This window comes from Mauremys mutica, chromosome 2 (assembly GCF_020497125.1).
Source record: "Mauremys mutica isolate MM-2020 ecotype Southern chromosome 2, ASM2049712v1, whole genome shotgun sequence".
Lineage (NCBI taxonomy): Eukaryota > Metazoa > Chordata > Testudines > Geoemydidae > Mauremys > Mauremys mutica.
The window spans coordinates 114,087,409-114,103,695 of NC_059073.1; the positions used below are offsets into that span (position 1 = coordinate 114,087,409).

Genomic DNA, 16,287 nt, shown 5'->3' on the forward strand with positions numbered 1-16,287 from the left:
GCCATTGCCAAAGGCAGGATCCAGACTTGATGGACCAATGGTCTTATCTGCCATGACAAATCCCCTGCTACTATGCTTCTAAACCAATCCTCCTGGGGCATTTTATCAGCTTAAATGAGTGGACAGAGTTCATTTATAAACATGTATAATAGCAGAAATGACTTTGTTGATGCTTTTCATTTAAATAAAACATACCCAGCTACAATGGGAGCTGCCTACATGATTTTTCATTGAAAATTTCTCATGGGTGACTAAAACTGTAGCAATACCCATGTTCCATCCATCTTAACAAGATGCAGAAACTGCCATCTCTACGTGCATGTGGATATACACATCTTTTTTACATATGCCAGGTAAGTCTCATTCCGTGTGCAATGTAAGAACATGCTCATTAATGTGTCCCCTTTTTTTAAACCCATGCACATATGGCACAACAAGCTTTAAAAATGTCTGGCCTGATTCTCAGAGGAGATGAGCACCCACAACTCCCATCGGTATCAATAGGAATTGTGGGCATTTGGCACCTGTGAACATCAGGCCATTAACTCATTGCATAAAGCAACCAATTTGGGGCTGCCAGTTTATACATAACAGCAGATGTTGTTCAAAAGTAGAATGTGATTTTCTGAATAAGCAGGGATGTGGGCAGCCTGGAGGTATTGTCTGAGGGGGAGGTTTTCAAAGGCAAAATGAGACATTAGATGCCAATGACTTTCAATAGGAGATGAGCTCCTATCTGCCCTCTATGTCCTTGAAACCCCCCTTCAATGTTCATTAATGAATAATGTGCTGTCATCGAGCAATCTCACTTACCTTGGTGTAAGGTAAGAATCAGTTAATTAGGCCTTATTTAGTTAATTTTGGACAGGGCTTAATGAGTGCTAACAATTTACCAGAATGCACATAAAACTCCCCAGCGATGGGGTCAAATGTCCCTGATTATTTAGGCCCTGATTCAGCAAAGCACTTAAGTGCATGCTTAGACTGAAGCACACTGACATAATCTCTACTTACGGGCTGCAATTTAAGTTTGCGCTAACGTGCTCTGCTGAATCAGGGCCCCTGACAGTTGTTACTGGCAAAGATTTTAAATGCAGGCAACTCTGCACAGACCCCAGTACATGCAGCTGGGCTCCACTTGTCTCGTAGGAGGCTGGTGGTGAACTGAAGTTTCCCCCGCCCACTCTTTTTATTGAATGAGTCAGTTACGGTTGGGTGTGCCCTAAAGAAACATCTTACTAACCCTCCCCAAATCCTGGCCTTCTGCATAGTGGTGTGATCACAGGAGTCAGTTATGTTCTGAGGTATGTGTGTATGTTTGACTAAAAAACTGTTTAGCAGGCCCTCCCTAAAAATTTGAGGCTGGCTCTGCTACCCACCCTCTCAGACAAAACCATCAGCCAGCTATTCCTGTCTCATACTTTGCAGGGAGCTTCCCCCTTTCATGGCCAGTATTACAGGCGGATAAGACGGGCCAAATTCATCATTAGTGTACTGTTGCCAACACAGCTAGGGTGAAATTGTCCCCCTACTGTTCTATCTAAATAGAAGATAAGAGAATCAATTAAAACAAAATGCAATAATCTGGGTTTATGATAATGCAGCACCCTACATAGTCGCAGACTGCACTTGCAATTAAATAAACCATTCCTTCCAACCAAGATTACAAATCATCAGAGTCCCTCTCAAATGAGGGACATTTACAAATTAACATGTTGTGTTAACATGTAGTGCCAGGAATCTGCTTTTAACTAGACCACTAAAAATACATATCGGCCAGGACTACCAGAGTGAACGTATATTAAATCCAATCAAAACATTCTGGGGGAATTGGAAGCAGTTTCTCTTAAAAATGAAAAACTTTTGTTCTACCTAGACCAGTGAAGATAGAAAAAACATAGAAATCCAGTAAAGATAAATACATTTTTCTAAAAAAAACAAAAAAAAGGAAAGTGGGCTTTTTTAAATTAAAAAATAGATATGTTGCACTGAGCAAACGAACCAGCAAATCACAGCCCGGAAAACTGACTGGGCCCTTTGTAAAACTGGTTAAGTGGTAAGCTTGTTTTCTCACCACTGTGACCACCTCTGGGAGAGTATCTTACCCGTCTTCCACTTGAATCCAAGGCACTAAGACAAGTTGCTTACAAACACCAATGAAATGGACAAAGGGACGCCTCGCTACCTGCAGCTGTTTTCAATCGAAAAGCCGAGTAATTATTGCAGCCCTCTCCTGTGGCTCATATGGAGCGCAGCATGGAGCTGTAAAGCATTATGCAAGTCTAATGAGCTGCCAGATCTCCTAGAGCACTCAGCAGCCAAGTCACTCCCTCCCACCATTGGCTCAGCTTCATTAACGTAATCAGGTATTCATTCATTCATTCACTCATTCAAAAAAGAAAATTACACTAACCCTGGCAGATAACCAGTGCCACGTATGTAAGGAGTGCATGAACATCAGCGGCATTAACCTGACGGGTTGGGTAGGCGATAAAGGTAGCTAACTGAATGTTTGCCACTCTTTGATATGAATTTAGTTTTGCATGGGGCTTTTGCACACATACCGTTGTCACAGCTACTGCCAGTACCGAGGGTCTAGGTGCTACTGTGTGAGTAGCTGCTGGCTGAGGAAATGGGGGAATGGAGAGCAACCCCTCAAGTCAATGCAGCCAGCAAGCAGTAGGGAGTAGTGCTTCCCACTCTGGCAGTGCAGGACCAGAAGAGTGGACTAATTAATTGTCAATTATAGAAGGGCCAGAATATTCGTTAATTCGTTTTGCTGGGAGTCTCTCTCTGACATGCCACACATGTCGTACAGTTAAAATAAAGGCTATAAACAACACAAAAGAGCAGGGGAAAGGAAGGTAACAACACAAAAAGTGTTAAAAGGATTTGGCAATAAAACTCTCTGTCTGATCCTTGTGTCTGTTAACATGCAAGAGACTTCCACAGGTCTGCAGTGCTCAAGTATCAAACAAGAATCCCTTTTATCGCACAGTCCTTGCACTTTCTTTACATAGTCCTTGCATGTAAGTCTGCAAAGGACATTATTTCTCCCCTACAGCTGTCAGACAGAAAAGCTGGTTCATGAATATTCTTGAACAGAAAAACTGCATGAGCTTTACATACCCATGCTCACTGATGAGCAATAATGAAACAGGGCTAATATTGGAATATTTTAGCTGCTACTGACTGCACACAACAACTCCTAAGGAACACTACTATTACTAATGAGATGTGATTTTGTTAAAAAAAGGACTAAAGGACTAAAAAAAAAAGACTTTAAAAAGGACTAAAGAATGTATTGCTTGAAAGCCACGTTTCACTCCCCTTAGTTCTTAGGAATATGCATGCTTAAGCACATTTAATACCAGGCAAGTCTCTGAAAATTCTACAGTTCTCAGGAATTTCCCTCCCAGGCAGACTGACTCCTCAGTTAAAGCTCATTTCAATTATTCAAACACTTGGGGTTGTCTACACTGCAATGTGGCACGTCTGGTGAAGATGCTCTGTTCTATGCGGATGGGAGAGAGCTTTTCCATCGGCATAACAAAACCACCTCCGCGAGAAGCTCTCCCACCAACATAGCACTATGCACATCGGCATATAGGTCGGTGTAACTTATGTTGCTCAGGGAGTGGCTTATTCACACCCCTGAAGACAAGTTATTCCGACATAAGCGGTAGTGTGTACAAGCCCTTTAAACAGTGGTTTTTGCTTACCCTTCTCTTGATCTCCATTTCCAAATAAATACAGCCCTGAGCTTGAGCCCTCTTCTACCTACTTACCCACCTGACCTTCCTTCCCCACCTGCATCCCCAAGTGACTTCTCTTCCCAACAGGCAATCCTGACTCCATACCCTGTCCCATTTTTATCCTGTACTACTAATATGATCTTTGTCCCTCTTGCTCAATCACCTTTCCATTCTTTAGAGTAAGGATAATACTTTCTTATATTAGTTGCTCTGATTTTTTTATTAACCCCTTTTACCACTGAGATTCCATTCTCTGTGGCACTTTCCTTTTTTGTGAAATGCCTCCACCAAGCGGGAACACATTGTGGGGTACCTTTGTGGCACAGTGGCAAGCTGTACTATTTTTAAAGAACAGGAGTGTAATTACACTAACTGAATCTATTTCCCTATGTTAAGTTCTCCTCACATGTTCTATGGGTCATCTCAATTATCACTTCAAAGGTTTTTTTTCTCCTGCTGACGATAGCTCATCTCAATTGACTGGACTCTTCCAGTTGGTATGGGTACTTCCACCTTTTCATGTTGTCTGTATGTATAAATATCTCCTGTCTGTGTATTCCATTCTATGCATCCGAAGAAGTGATCTGTAGCCCATGAAAGCTTATGCTGAAATAAATTTGTTAGTCTCTAAGGTGCCACAAGTACTCCTGTTCTTTTTGCGGATACAGACTAACACGGCTGCTACTCTGAAACCTATTTTTAAAGAGGGTCTTCAGGAAAAGGATTGAGGTAGAAAGAAAAAGCTGTCGGGGAAGGGGGTAAGAGAGGGGAAGAAGCATATAAATGTATCTATTTTTTTTATGCAGTGTTGTTTTAGCCATATTGTTCCAAGGATATGAGAGAGACTAGATGAGTGAGGTAATATCTTTTATTGGACAGAAGTTGGTCCAATAAAAGATATTACCTCATCCACCTTGTGTCTCTTTTTAAGTTTGTATTCCAATCAAATTGAACTTTAGTAGACGCTCTGATTTGGTTCAGATAAGAGATAGGGATATGATTTGTACAATTCTGGATCTTTTTCTGACTCATTTCACTCTCCTTGATAAAGAATCGCTGAAGCAGTGGAAGGTTTAATGATTAAATGTGAAAGAATGAGAATGCAATATTTCAACATTCTGAAATGAGATTTGTATGTCTAACCGTGCTTCCATCTCCAAGCGTGGTCCTCCCAAGTGTCAAGTAGATTTTCCCCTCTCCATTTTTGAAAGCCCCACTTCTCTCCATTGTCATGGCTCTCTGGATTTACCTAATCCCTGAAAGGAAAACTAATATTCCTTTTGGAAAAGCAGACTCATGTCTCAAGCACATGCTGAAGGCCATAAACTGTATAACTAGCCTATTATAGCTACATATACTACACATAATAAAGCACTGCATATACAGTGTAAAGAATATTGATGATATCAATATTTATGGGCTAAGCTGCAGTGCAAAGTGATAAATGGCATTTATTGTACATTTCTGACCACCTCGCCTGCACTATAATTATTAATGTAACATTCCACACCCCCAAACAGCTTCAAACACTTGCAACTTTTTATAAAAACATAACCTGAAAGAAAAATGCGTCGTTCTTTCTCTCACAAAATGACACTGGTCTGAGATGCAGGATAGATGATGTTTAGTCCTAAGTCCGTGATAGGTTTAAGGTCTGGTGTCTCATGACTCAGCAGGGCTAGAAATGGGAGGTTTATAGTGGTAAAAACCCAGGAATTGCCCTTTCCAGGGATTTATTTGTAACACTAACAGATTGTGAGAAAACAAACCTTTAAAATTATGATATTGTGTTATGTGGGAACTATCAGGTACTATCTGATGCATTTCTATAACAGCTCTTCTTTTCATCTTTGTCATTAACAAAATATATGATAGCACGGTCTAGTTTAAAGGTTGTACTAGCATTCATAAGTAATACAGCCATCCCAGACTCAGGCCAAAAAAAAAAAATCAATATGCCACATCACCTCACTGTGTATCCTCTATGTACAAAACCTTGCTATAGGCTAGGTAGTCCCTGCCCACTCTGGTCACGGAGACTGGATTAGTCCCTTTATAGTGACAGACATGCTTAAAACACAGTTTGTCAACACATTTCATTGGCCACTTCAGACAGGGTTTGAATTGTTCCTTCCAGACCAGGACAGAAGCAAGGCCTGGTGAGAAGTTTGTACTATAACCTACCATGCTGTGTCTGTATCTGGATAAAGTGAGGATTTCAGTTTCCAGTGCTGTCAATTAAACACCTTTCATGAGCACTAACCCAATTAAGGACAGGGAGCATTATCCTACGGTGGGATTAGAATACTCAGGAACTTTGTGCATTGTCTATTTGAAGAATAAGCACCATTTTCCCTACAAGAGGTACTAACACAGATCCACTGACATGCTAGAACCCACAGGGAAGAAATCTCTGTGAGGATTCCTTTGTGAAAATCCCCCTATATCATCCTGTTGGTGAGGTTGCCTCCCCGCAGAAAAGGCCATGGAGTCCACCCCAAACATGGCGGTTCTGGGGAAATCTGTTGAAGGCCTGACCAACATATACATATACATATACATATAAATATATCTATATATATCTATAAATAAAAGTCCTGTGCTGCACACCAGCTCTGGACCTTTGAACTAAAATGCAATGCAATGTACCCCATAGTTCCACAAGTTAACATGTGGATATCATCACCAGAAATGTGTCATACATATTTGCGTGTCTCTGGTACGGGTAGGGAGTTCTCTGGAATTTATTTATTTGTGCTCAATTGGAACTTGCAGAATAAAAGCAACATTGGAGCCCTAGACTGACTGACAACTGTGTCTGAGGCCACTATGCAGTGTGGTTGTAGCCATGTCAGTCCCAAGGTATTAGAGAGACAAGGTGGGTGAGGTAATATATTTTATTGGACCAACTACTGTGGGTGAAAGAGACAAGCTCCCAAGCTACACAGATCTCTTCCTCAGGAGAAGAGCTCTGTGTAGATTTAAAGCTTGTCTCTCTCATCAACAGAAGATGGTCTAATAAAAGATATTACCTCACCCACTTTGTCCCCGGAGACACTAATTTTTTGAGTGTTCTCTTCTGTCTCCCTTCTCTGATTCTGGTCTCTAATTTTTTGTGGGGGTTTTGATTTGTGGACTTTCAGCTCTGGTTCTGGAAAATAACACTGTTCCTTCTCTCTTTTTTTTTTTTTTCTTTCTGTTCCACTTCTTGTGTTTATGTATGAAATGTTATGTTTTCTTAGAGCCATGAGATAACTACTGCAATGGATGGTATTTAATTTGTTTTGAATACAGATGCATATTAGAAAAGATATGGAACAACCATTAAAACACACACAAAGGGCGAATAAAACAACCAAACCACCAATTATTGTTGAGAAAGCTACTGAGAGTGAAAAGACACAGACACAATTTTGCTTTAGAAAATAGAGAAGCTAAAACTGAAATAAGCCCTGATCTCTCAGGTCCTATCTACACTGGGGTTGATACTAGCTTAGGGCAACCAGTTTCTAATAGAGCTGGTTGGGAATTTTTCAACAAAATGTTTGTCCATCAGAAAATGCCAGTTAGTCAAAGCTGAAACTATTTGCAGGAAAGAATCAGTTAAGATGAATTTCCCATTTTGAAAAAATCCTGAAAATTTTTTGAAATTACCGAAGTGAGCTGTTTCAGTATTGCAAAATAAAAGTTAAATTTTTCAGTTCAGAATAACATTTCAGTTAGAAATTTAAGTTAATGTATAGCAGCAAAGAAGACTTTTTTTAAAAAAGGACAAAATTGAAATGAAAAGTTTTGAAATTACCAAAACAAAACATTTCGATTGACCCGATCAGATTTTCTTCCTGAATTTTTAGTTCACAAAATTTTTCAAAAATTCAACTTTTTATCCCTATTTGGGAGGGGAAAAATATTCAACATTTCAAAAATTCTTTTAGGAGAGAAAAAACTGTGTCCACCCAGTTCTAGTTTCTAACTAATTTTAAATCTTCTTCTACCTAATAGTATCACAGCAATATTGGATTGGTCGGAGTATGATCTTGTTTCACCCATTATTTAAAAAAAAATGTAGATTCTCAAAAATCTTTTGTTTTTAACAGATGAAACTTGATTATGCCCCCACTTACGCTAGCCAGCAGAACCATGCTGAAATCATGTCAGGCAGAAGTAGCTATAAATCTTCTCCTGACCTGGGTTCTTAGATTCCAGGTGTAATCCCTGGAAGGGAATTAACACAGAACATCAGTGTAAGTGAAAGGAATGCATCAGGACAGGGCATCTCATCATGGAAATCCCATGTTACAAAATAAAAGTGTTTTGGACACCTCCCCTCCCCATGAAGAAGAGAAAGGAAGATGTGATATTCCTGAACCCGTTCATGACTCACAGGTTGAGAGCCCTGCCAACAGAATACTGAGAAGGTCCCACTGTGATATAGCATTACCAGCAGCATTGCACAAGGAGATCTGTACCCTTAATTTACATAAGAATGCCACAACAAAATTGGGATACTTTCCACACACCAAAGAATCTTACAGATAGTTCTAAATGACTGCATCTGTTCAATAGTCTAAACTTAGTAACAAGAACCCAGTGGATTACGTGACCTGCAACTCAAATGTACCACCCAGGTCCTGTTGCCTGCCTAGAACACATAGAAAGGACCTTCCTACTCAGTAACAGTCATACACAATGCACCTAAAATGCTAACTGGACTGCAATGACCTTACACCTTTCAGATGTCAAGTATAGTAAAGGACTCTAAAGAATGCTCCAGTTAGTCTAGGTTTGCCTTCTCTCACAGCCCGCTTCATTTATGACAATATTTCCACCGTTAAGATGCAGACAAATCAGCACTGGGATCACCAGCAGCAGCTGCAGCGTTCTACATGCAAGGTGTTGAACAAATCAGAGATGAGATCCCACTCACATCAAAATCACGAAGATGTGGATGACATCCCTTAAAAGACAAATGAACAGACTGGGGGGAGGGAGGGGAAGGAATTGTCCCCGCATAACTAAGACTCAAAATTTGGTTGGATTGACCAGAAATTGTGGTTTTCCTAATTTTGGGGCTGTACTGTTCCTACTGTGGCGTGTCTGAAATCATTTCTCTGCACTCTGCTTGTTTGGTTCTGAACTATTGTTCTAGGGTTTCTCATTTTTGTTCTCTTGATTTTAATGTGTTTGACTCTCTCTTGGTCTTATATGTTTACTTTTGTTCTTGCTTAAATATAAATTAAAGTGCCACTGTCACCAACAGAGTCAGAACGGAACCTATGTAGTAATTTATTTCAAATTCAAGTACAGTAGTAAAACCTAAAAAACGTTATGGATAACATCCATCTGGTATGAAATACTGAGCTGACCATACAGAACAAGATTAGTCTAGTCTGTTTCTGTAGGGTTCATTGTGACTGTGTCCATAAACAGGTTTTGTTCCTGGTCTCCCTTCAAGCCAACAGAGTTGGCTGAGGAGTTCTTATTGTTAGCCAGTACTGCTTAAATACAGTCAGCATACCAGGGTAGAGCTGTTTCGCTTTTATTTTCTCAAATTGGAGGATGTTACATTAATCCATGAGTGCTGGAGACACAAGTGAACTGTACAAAGTCATCCACAATGAGTGAAGATAAATGACATTTTAAAATTAACCCATTATCTATGCTGTTTCTATAAGCGCATATGAAAAGGCTAAATTGTAAATAATTAGGAAGGTGTTTCCTGCGTTGTTTGACATTCAGAAAGGACATTCATTTGTGATTGCAGTAGTTTGTTCCTTTCGGGCTCATGAAAAGTTTTGGATCAACAGTGCTGGAGACTGAAATCCTCTATTTATCCACAGAACAGACACAGTTTGGGCAACAGCACTAAGCTTCCTTATCTCACTAATACGCTTCACCCTCTGCTTGAAGCAGGGAGAAGAAGGTAATTCGGACTCCATGCCCTCCAGCCTCAGAAAAGTGGCTTAGCTATTTGCAAAACTGCTCTGAACATCATATGAACTCCACTGGTTTAAAGTAGTTTACACACTTCTCACTAATGGGATTTAAACATGGTTTACTGGGCAAGGCTAGACCTGCCACAGCCTTTTTACAAATCTGCTCCTAGACTAGGTCTGCAGATTTCATCCTGACTGGGGATGCACCTTAAAGTTCAGCAGTTTGGGTAAGTGCTCAGCTATTACAGGGTGGTATAAGTGCTTAGAAACCTATTCAACTCTTGATCTCTAAGGACCAGTCTATATTGCACCTGTCACATTACAACAATGCAGGCCCTCCAGCATAAATGAGCTGCACTCATGTAAAATGGGGCTTGTATGCCAGAGAAGCTTCCTCTGGTTTCAAACTGGTGTAAGTCCCCTCAGTGCAAGCCCTGTACTACCCCAGTGCAGCTCATCTAGAAGGGGTTGGGGCACAAGGAGGTTTGCATTAGTGTGCCTAGGCCAGTATAGATATCCCCGTTACAGACTAAGCTTGCCATCCAGGATACTCTTTGAGAACATAAAAGATATGACTTTGACTTTCAAAGAATTCCTCTCCCCCCTCCCACACACAGAATTATGGTGATGATTTTTACTATGTGAATGTGGAACTGGACTGAGAACACCAACTCACTTCAAAGAGGCCGTCAAACAATAACGACTTTCATTCACTACCAACCTGAGCTGGCTTTGAGCCAATAACCTAGAGGTGAAAAATCTCTCCATCCCATTATCTGTCCTCCAAACCAGCCAAGCCAATTTCCCATTTTCTTTTAGTGCTAGCAGCTTGATGACCATGTAGAATAATTAAAGCTATATTTTATTAAATATGATAGTAATTATGGACAATCTCAGGTAATTGCCATTCCATTATTTTTAAAGACGATTGTTTATCACCACTCGTCTTATGCTTGAGAATAGATTTTATCTCCACTGTTTATCAAGCATGGTATTGTATGGGTACATTATATGCTTCTGGAAATAATTTCCGTCTGTCTGCGTAGCTCGCTGTTTTTATTCTCTTCGCTGACCCTGCCTCAGCTGAGACTTTAGAAGAAGTCTTTGAGGGTCAAGTTTTGCCATCAGCTACATTCAAATGATCGAGGACAGTATTTGGCCCAGACAGCTTTTATCTTGGACATACCTGTCGTAGTGGAGCTCCAAGTGAAAGGTGACTGTTTCTCATTGGCTGCTTTGTAGGATACAGGTCTGATTTTGAGACTGATCTATAGCTGGCCTTCCGAATCATTGTAGGTGCAACTAATGTAATTCAGACATCCAAGTACTTATTTGTGGCCACAAAACAAGTTCTCAGATGTGTAAAATAAATGAATTATGCCTACAAATAATTGTGGATGCAAAATTGTGCCCACAGGTATTTGCACCTGTAATTTACAGGCACCTATAGGAAGCTTTTAAAAATCGGAGCCTTTTAATACTTTCTTGTATGGTCACCATTTTTGTGTGCTAGCTGGGGACTGGTGTGATATAAAGCATTAATGGGCTCCTGGCTTAGGGCCTGATCTTGCTCCCATTGCAATCAGTGGCAAAACTACTATTGACTTTAATGGTGCAGGATCAAGACTTCAGTTATCAGCTGTATCAAGATGTGTTTTTAATAGTTTTATTATCTTTCTTATCGGAATGTATGTTAACTCCAGTGTCTGTTAGACAACTTTGTACAGAGATTGAACGAAGACGAAAAGGAGCGTGTCCTATGTCAGCTGTGGTCTGTAAAGATTACACTTAAATGTCATCAGATCCACAACGTGGCAATTCACATGCATGTTTAACCAAGTTTTTACTCACCAGCCTACCATCCTTCCAGATAAATTGCTCTGTGAGAGAACACTGTTTTCATCGTCCCGTAGCACTATACTGGCAAGAACGTGGGTTTCTCCACAATGAACGTAATCAAAACAAGCTCACACAACTGCAGCAAAGCACACTCCATGGTGAAATCCTGGCCCCACTGAATTCAATGGAAATGTGTCTATTGAATTCAGTGGAAGCTGGATGTCACCAGAAGTCTGATTCACCACTGATTTACTCCACTTTTATGCCATCGTGAAACTGCAATAACACAGTGGTGACTCAGGGCCAAGAACTTGATGCAGATACGAGTGAATGACCCACATGTAGATGCTTTCCAGCACCATCAGTCTCTTCTCTTAACAGATATTGTGAAAACTGTTGAGAGAACAAGCTGGTAACATAAAATCATAGAAATGCAAGGCTGGTCATCAAGAAGTCATCTAGTCAAGCACCTGTGCTGAGGCAGGAACAAGTAAACCTAGATCGTCTCTGGTGCATATTTGTCTAACCTGTTTTTAAAAACCTCCAATGCCATATTCCACAACCTCCTTTGGAAGCCTATTCCAATGCTTAACTATCCTTGCAGTTGGAAAGTTTATCCTAACATCTAACTTAAATCACCCATGTTGTAGATTAAGCTCATCACTTCTTGTCCTGCCTTCAGTGGACATGGAGAACAATTGATCACAGTCCTCTTTATAACAGCCCTTAACATATTTGAAGAATGTTCTCAGGTCCCCCTCAGTCTTCTTTTCTCAAGACTAAACATGCCCAGTTTTTTTAACCTTTCCTCATAGGTCAGGTTTTCTAAATCTTTTATAATTTTTGTGCTCCTCTGATTCTCTCCAATTTGTCCACATCTTTCCTAAAGTGTGGTGCCCAGAACTGGACACTGTACTCCAGCTGAGGCCACATCAGTGTTGAGTAGACTGAGTAAATTACCTCCAGTGTCTTACATATGACATTCCCGTTAATAAATCCCAGAATATTAGCCTTTTTCACAAATGCACCACACTGCTGACTCTCATTCAATTTGTCATCCACTGTCACCCCTAGAACCGTTTTAGCAATACAATTGCCTAGGCAGTTATTCTCCATTTTGTACTTGTGTGTTTGATTTTTCCTTTCTAAATAAAGTATTTTGCATTTGTCTTTACTGAATTTCATCTTGCTGATTTCAGACCAATTCTCTAATTTGTCAAGGGTGTTTTGAATTCTAATCCTGACCTCCAAAGTGCTTGCAACCTTACCCAGCTGTTTTTAATGGTTAATAATAATTTTGTTGATTGTCAATTGATACTAATTATTGAGCGGGGGTGTAGTGAGGAGCCCTGGCTCCCAGCCGCAGCCGAGAGGGACGAGCCAGAACAGCCGCCTCAGTGGGCGGAGCCACCGCCGCCTGTCCCCGCCCCCCAGAAGTCAAGGGGCGGGACAGGACGTATAAAGGCCCGGGTCCAGCGCTCAGTTGCGCCCCGGCCGCTGGAGAGGACAGACGCTGGTGCCCGAGCTCCTGCTGAACCGAGCCTGCCCCGAGCCCGGTACCCTGAGGAGGACTGGCCGAGCCTGCCCCGAGCCCGGTATCCTGAGGAGGACTGGCCGAGCCTGCCCCAAGCCTGGTACCCCGAGGAGGAGTCGAGCCCTCCCGTGCACCCGTATCCTGAGGAGCCGATGCTGGTGGACCCCCCTGCCGAAGCCACGACAACACAGGTACCAGTGGAGGGGGAGATTGGAAGTGGCCCGGGGATAGCCGACCCCAGTCTGGCTGTAGCAGACACTGAGCCTATGTCAGTGTGTTGCGGCCAGGATCCCCACTGACTGCAGTGGATCCACGCCGCTGCTAGGGCCCCGGGCCGGGACGCAGTGGAGTGGGTGGGCCCGCGTCCCCCCTGCCACCCCGTACTCACGGGTGGCAGTCTCCCCCTCAGCCCCAACGCTCAGGCTTAGAAGCCTGGACTTACCTGTGGGCTGCTCAGCCCTGCCTGAGGGCCTGAGTCCTGTATCTGTGTTGCTGCCCCGCCCTGAGCTAGGGCCTTACAGACTTGACCTGTTCATTTGCTCAGCCCTGCCTGAGGGTCTGAGCCCCTGAACTGCTGTGTGTGTGCTCAGCCCCTGCCTGAGGGTCTGAGCCCAGGACTATTGCCTGTTGCCCTTCCCTGATCTAGGGGACATCAAGACTGAACTGCTACTCAGCCTCCTGTAGTGAGGCGGCCTGGTTCCCAGACGCCCCGAAGGCGAAGAGCGACCCCTCACCTGACAAGGGGACCCGTACACGGACCCTTACAGGGGGGGTAATAGAGTTCTCACCCCAGAATTAGGCTCCACAAAATTAAAATTGATACAGGCCTGTAGGTTCCTTATATTACTGTTGAGCATAGGTGCTGGAACTAGGGCTGTTGCTGCACCCCCTGGCTTGCAGTAGATTCCATCATATAGAGTGTTTACAGTTTGGTTCAATGGCTCTCAGCCTTCCCCCAACCCCAAAAACTGTTCCAGCACCCCTGCTGCTGAGTAAAAGAAAAGGTTAAGTTAGTTCTATGGACTACTCAGCTTCGTGTCATCTGCAAATTGTATAAGTATTCTCTCCACTCCATTATCCAAATCATTAAATTAAAATATCAAATAGTACCAGAACCAGAACAGAACCCTACAGAACCACACTAGGCACATTTTTCCAGATTGACAACGAGTTTTCAGCTAGTTTTGAACCCACCTTATTGTAATTTCATCTAGACCACACCTCTCCCTACTTTGTTTATGAGAATGTCACATGGGACTGTGTCAAAAGCCTTACTAAAATCCAGACAGATCACATCTACAGCTTCCCCCTCACCCCCCACCCACTAAAGCAATAACCCTGTTAAAGAAGGAAAGCCTGTCGAAGATGGAGCTCAATATGCTAGTTCACAGCTTGGGAACCACCAAATATTACATGTAATAAAAATGGAGTTCATCCTTTTACAATGCCCCGCCTAACCTCTGAATATCTATTTTTCTTCAGAAATAGGGGCAATGTTTAATTGCATGCTTACATAGCCCGCCAGACCCAACATGCTGGTTGGTTCCCTTATGGCTAAGGGTGCTCAGCCATTGTGCACTGCCCCTTCCATCACCAGCATGTCTGCTCCTGTCTGGGGAACAAGCCGCACACAACAACATTGATGCAATACAGATTTCTGAAGTGTGTGTGGTTTTTGTTTTCAACAAATGTACATATTATTAGTAATAACCTGGCGTCCAAAAGTGTGCTACACATCTTACAGAACAAAGAAAGACAAGGCTCCCTGCCACCAAAGGGTTTCCAGCCTGTGTTTGTATAAGACCCAATGGATTATTGCTACAAACAGTAGGAGGGAAATGGGGAGGAATGGAGGATGAGGATAACAGTAACAAGATCTCACAGTAACATAGGCTTGTTATATGAACAGTGGATGGTTCCCTTACAGCTAAATAACTTCACATTTGTTTCTTTTGAACACACATTGCCAGGATTCAGTCTTGCTCCCAAGAACAGAGCAGACATTCTGCGTTGTGTGCCTGCTTACATCATGGTCACTAAGGAGTAAACTAAAACAAAGCTGGAAAATCTAATCAGGGGCCTGTCAATCTTGATGGTGTCCCTTCAAGAGAATGTTATTGAAATGCTTCTAGATCCCCCCCTCCACTTTTCACATCAACAGAGTAAGCTATTGCTGGGTAGTCTCATCCCTGCCTGACCGTTTCTTGCTGCTGAAGACCCTAACGGGGACCCTTGCAGCTCCTCACAATATTAAGCCAGCTCCTTTCCCTGCAAAGTGCCAAGTACCTCCTAGGAAATACCGAGTGCCCTTAATGCCAACTGAAGCCAACAGGAGCTCAGCACCTCCAAAGAGGCATCAGCACATTCCTGCATCATGTCCTTGTAAAAATACTTCCCCCCCGCTCCCCAATCCTCTCACTGCTTTACAAACGTGTATTAGTTCTTGTATCACCCTTGTGAGGTACGTGTTATTATCCCCACTTTACATATGGAGAAACTGAGTCAGAAAGGGTTAATGGCCTGATTTCAGAAATCCATCCTAAGTCAAGGAGAGCTGGCACGCACTGAATCTTTGAAAATTAGGTCGTAAGCAACTTTCCCAAGGCCACAGAGGTTCCTGTTTTGGAGCCAGGATTAGAACTCCAGAGTTCTGGCTACAACTCCTATTCTCAGGCCACCACACTGTGTGTATCAACCAATAGGAATTGGAATAGCAGGCTGCAACAGCTAAAACCATAGGCACCTTCAATGGCTACGCATTCTTCCATTCAGATCCAGAGCAGAAGTCCCTAATGCTTTCTGGTCCAGTCTGTGCAGCTGAAGACTGAGCTGTGCAGTCCTACACCCACCTGGCCACTCTGGGATGCCAAACACTTTCACTCCTCTATAAAAGAAATCCACTTCACAGCAGCAGTTTGGCCTGGGTGACTTATCTGCTCCCCTCCAATAACTGTTTAGGCCTTCACAGAGCCTTCCCTCTGTGTGGGCAGCCTCTCCGTTCTCATCCAGCAAACCGGAGCTGCCTTCTTCCAGTGCAGTTATTATAAAATGCTGCTCCAGAGCAATAACCCACAATGGCCTGATTCTCGCACATCTGGTGTCCTGCGCCTCTGGCAGTGGGCAGTGCCTGATACTTTAGAGCAAAATAATAAAATCTATAATTAAAAATGGAACTACCCAATTAAAAATGCTGTAGAGGGAGTAAAAAAATTTTCCTGACCTC

General features: G+C 42.5%; 1 protein-coding gene across 9 annotated transcripts in view; it reads right to left on the reverse strand.

Annotated features, from left to right (window-relative positions):
* Window positions 1-16,287, reverse strand: part of ATXN1 (ataxin 1) — a 291,406-nt gene that overhangs the window by 33,256 nt on the left and 241,863 nt on the right. Inside the window, exon 1 of one of the 9 annotated variants that reach the window (XM_045008287.1) lies at window positions 7,880-7,951. The exons of the other annotated variants lie outside the window; for them this stretch is intronic. The gene's annotated coding sequence lies outside the window, so the exon portion shown is untranslated. Of the gene's footprint in view, window positions 1-7,879; window positions 7,952-16,287 lie in introns of those variants that run through there. 9 annotated transcript variants of the gene reach the window in all.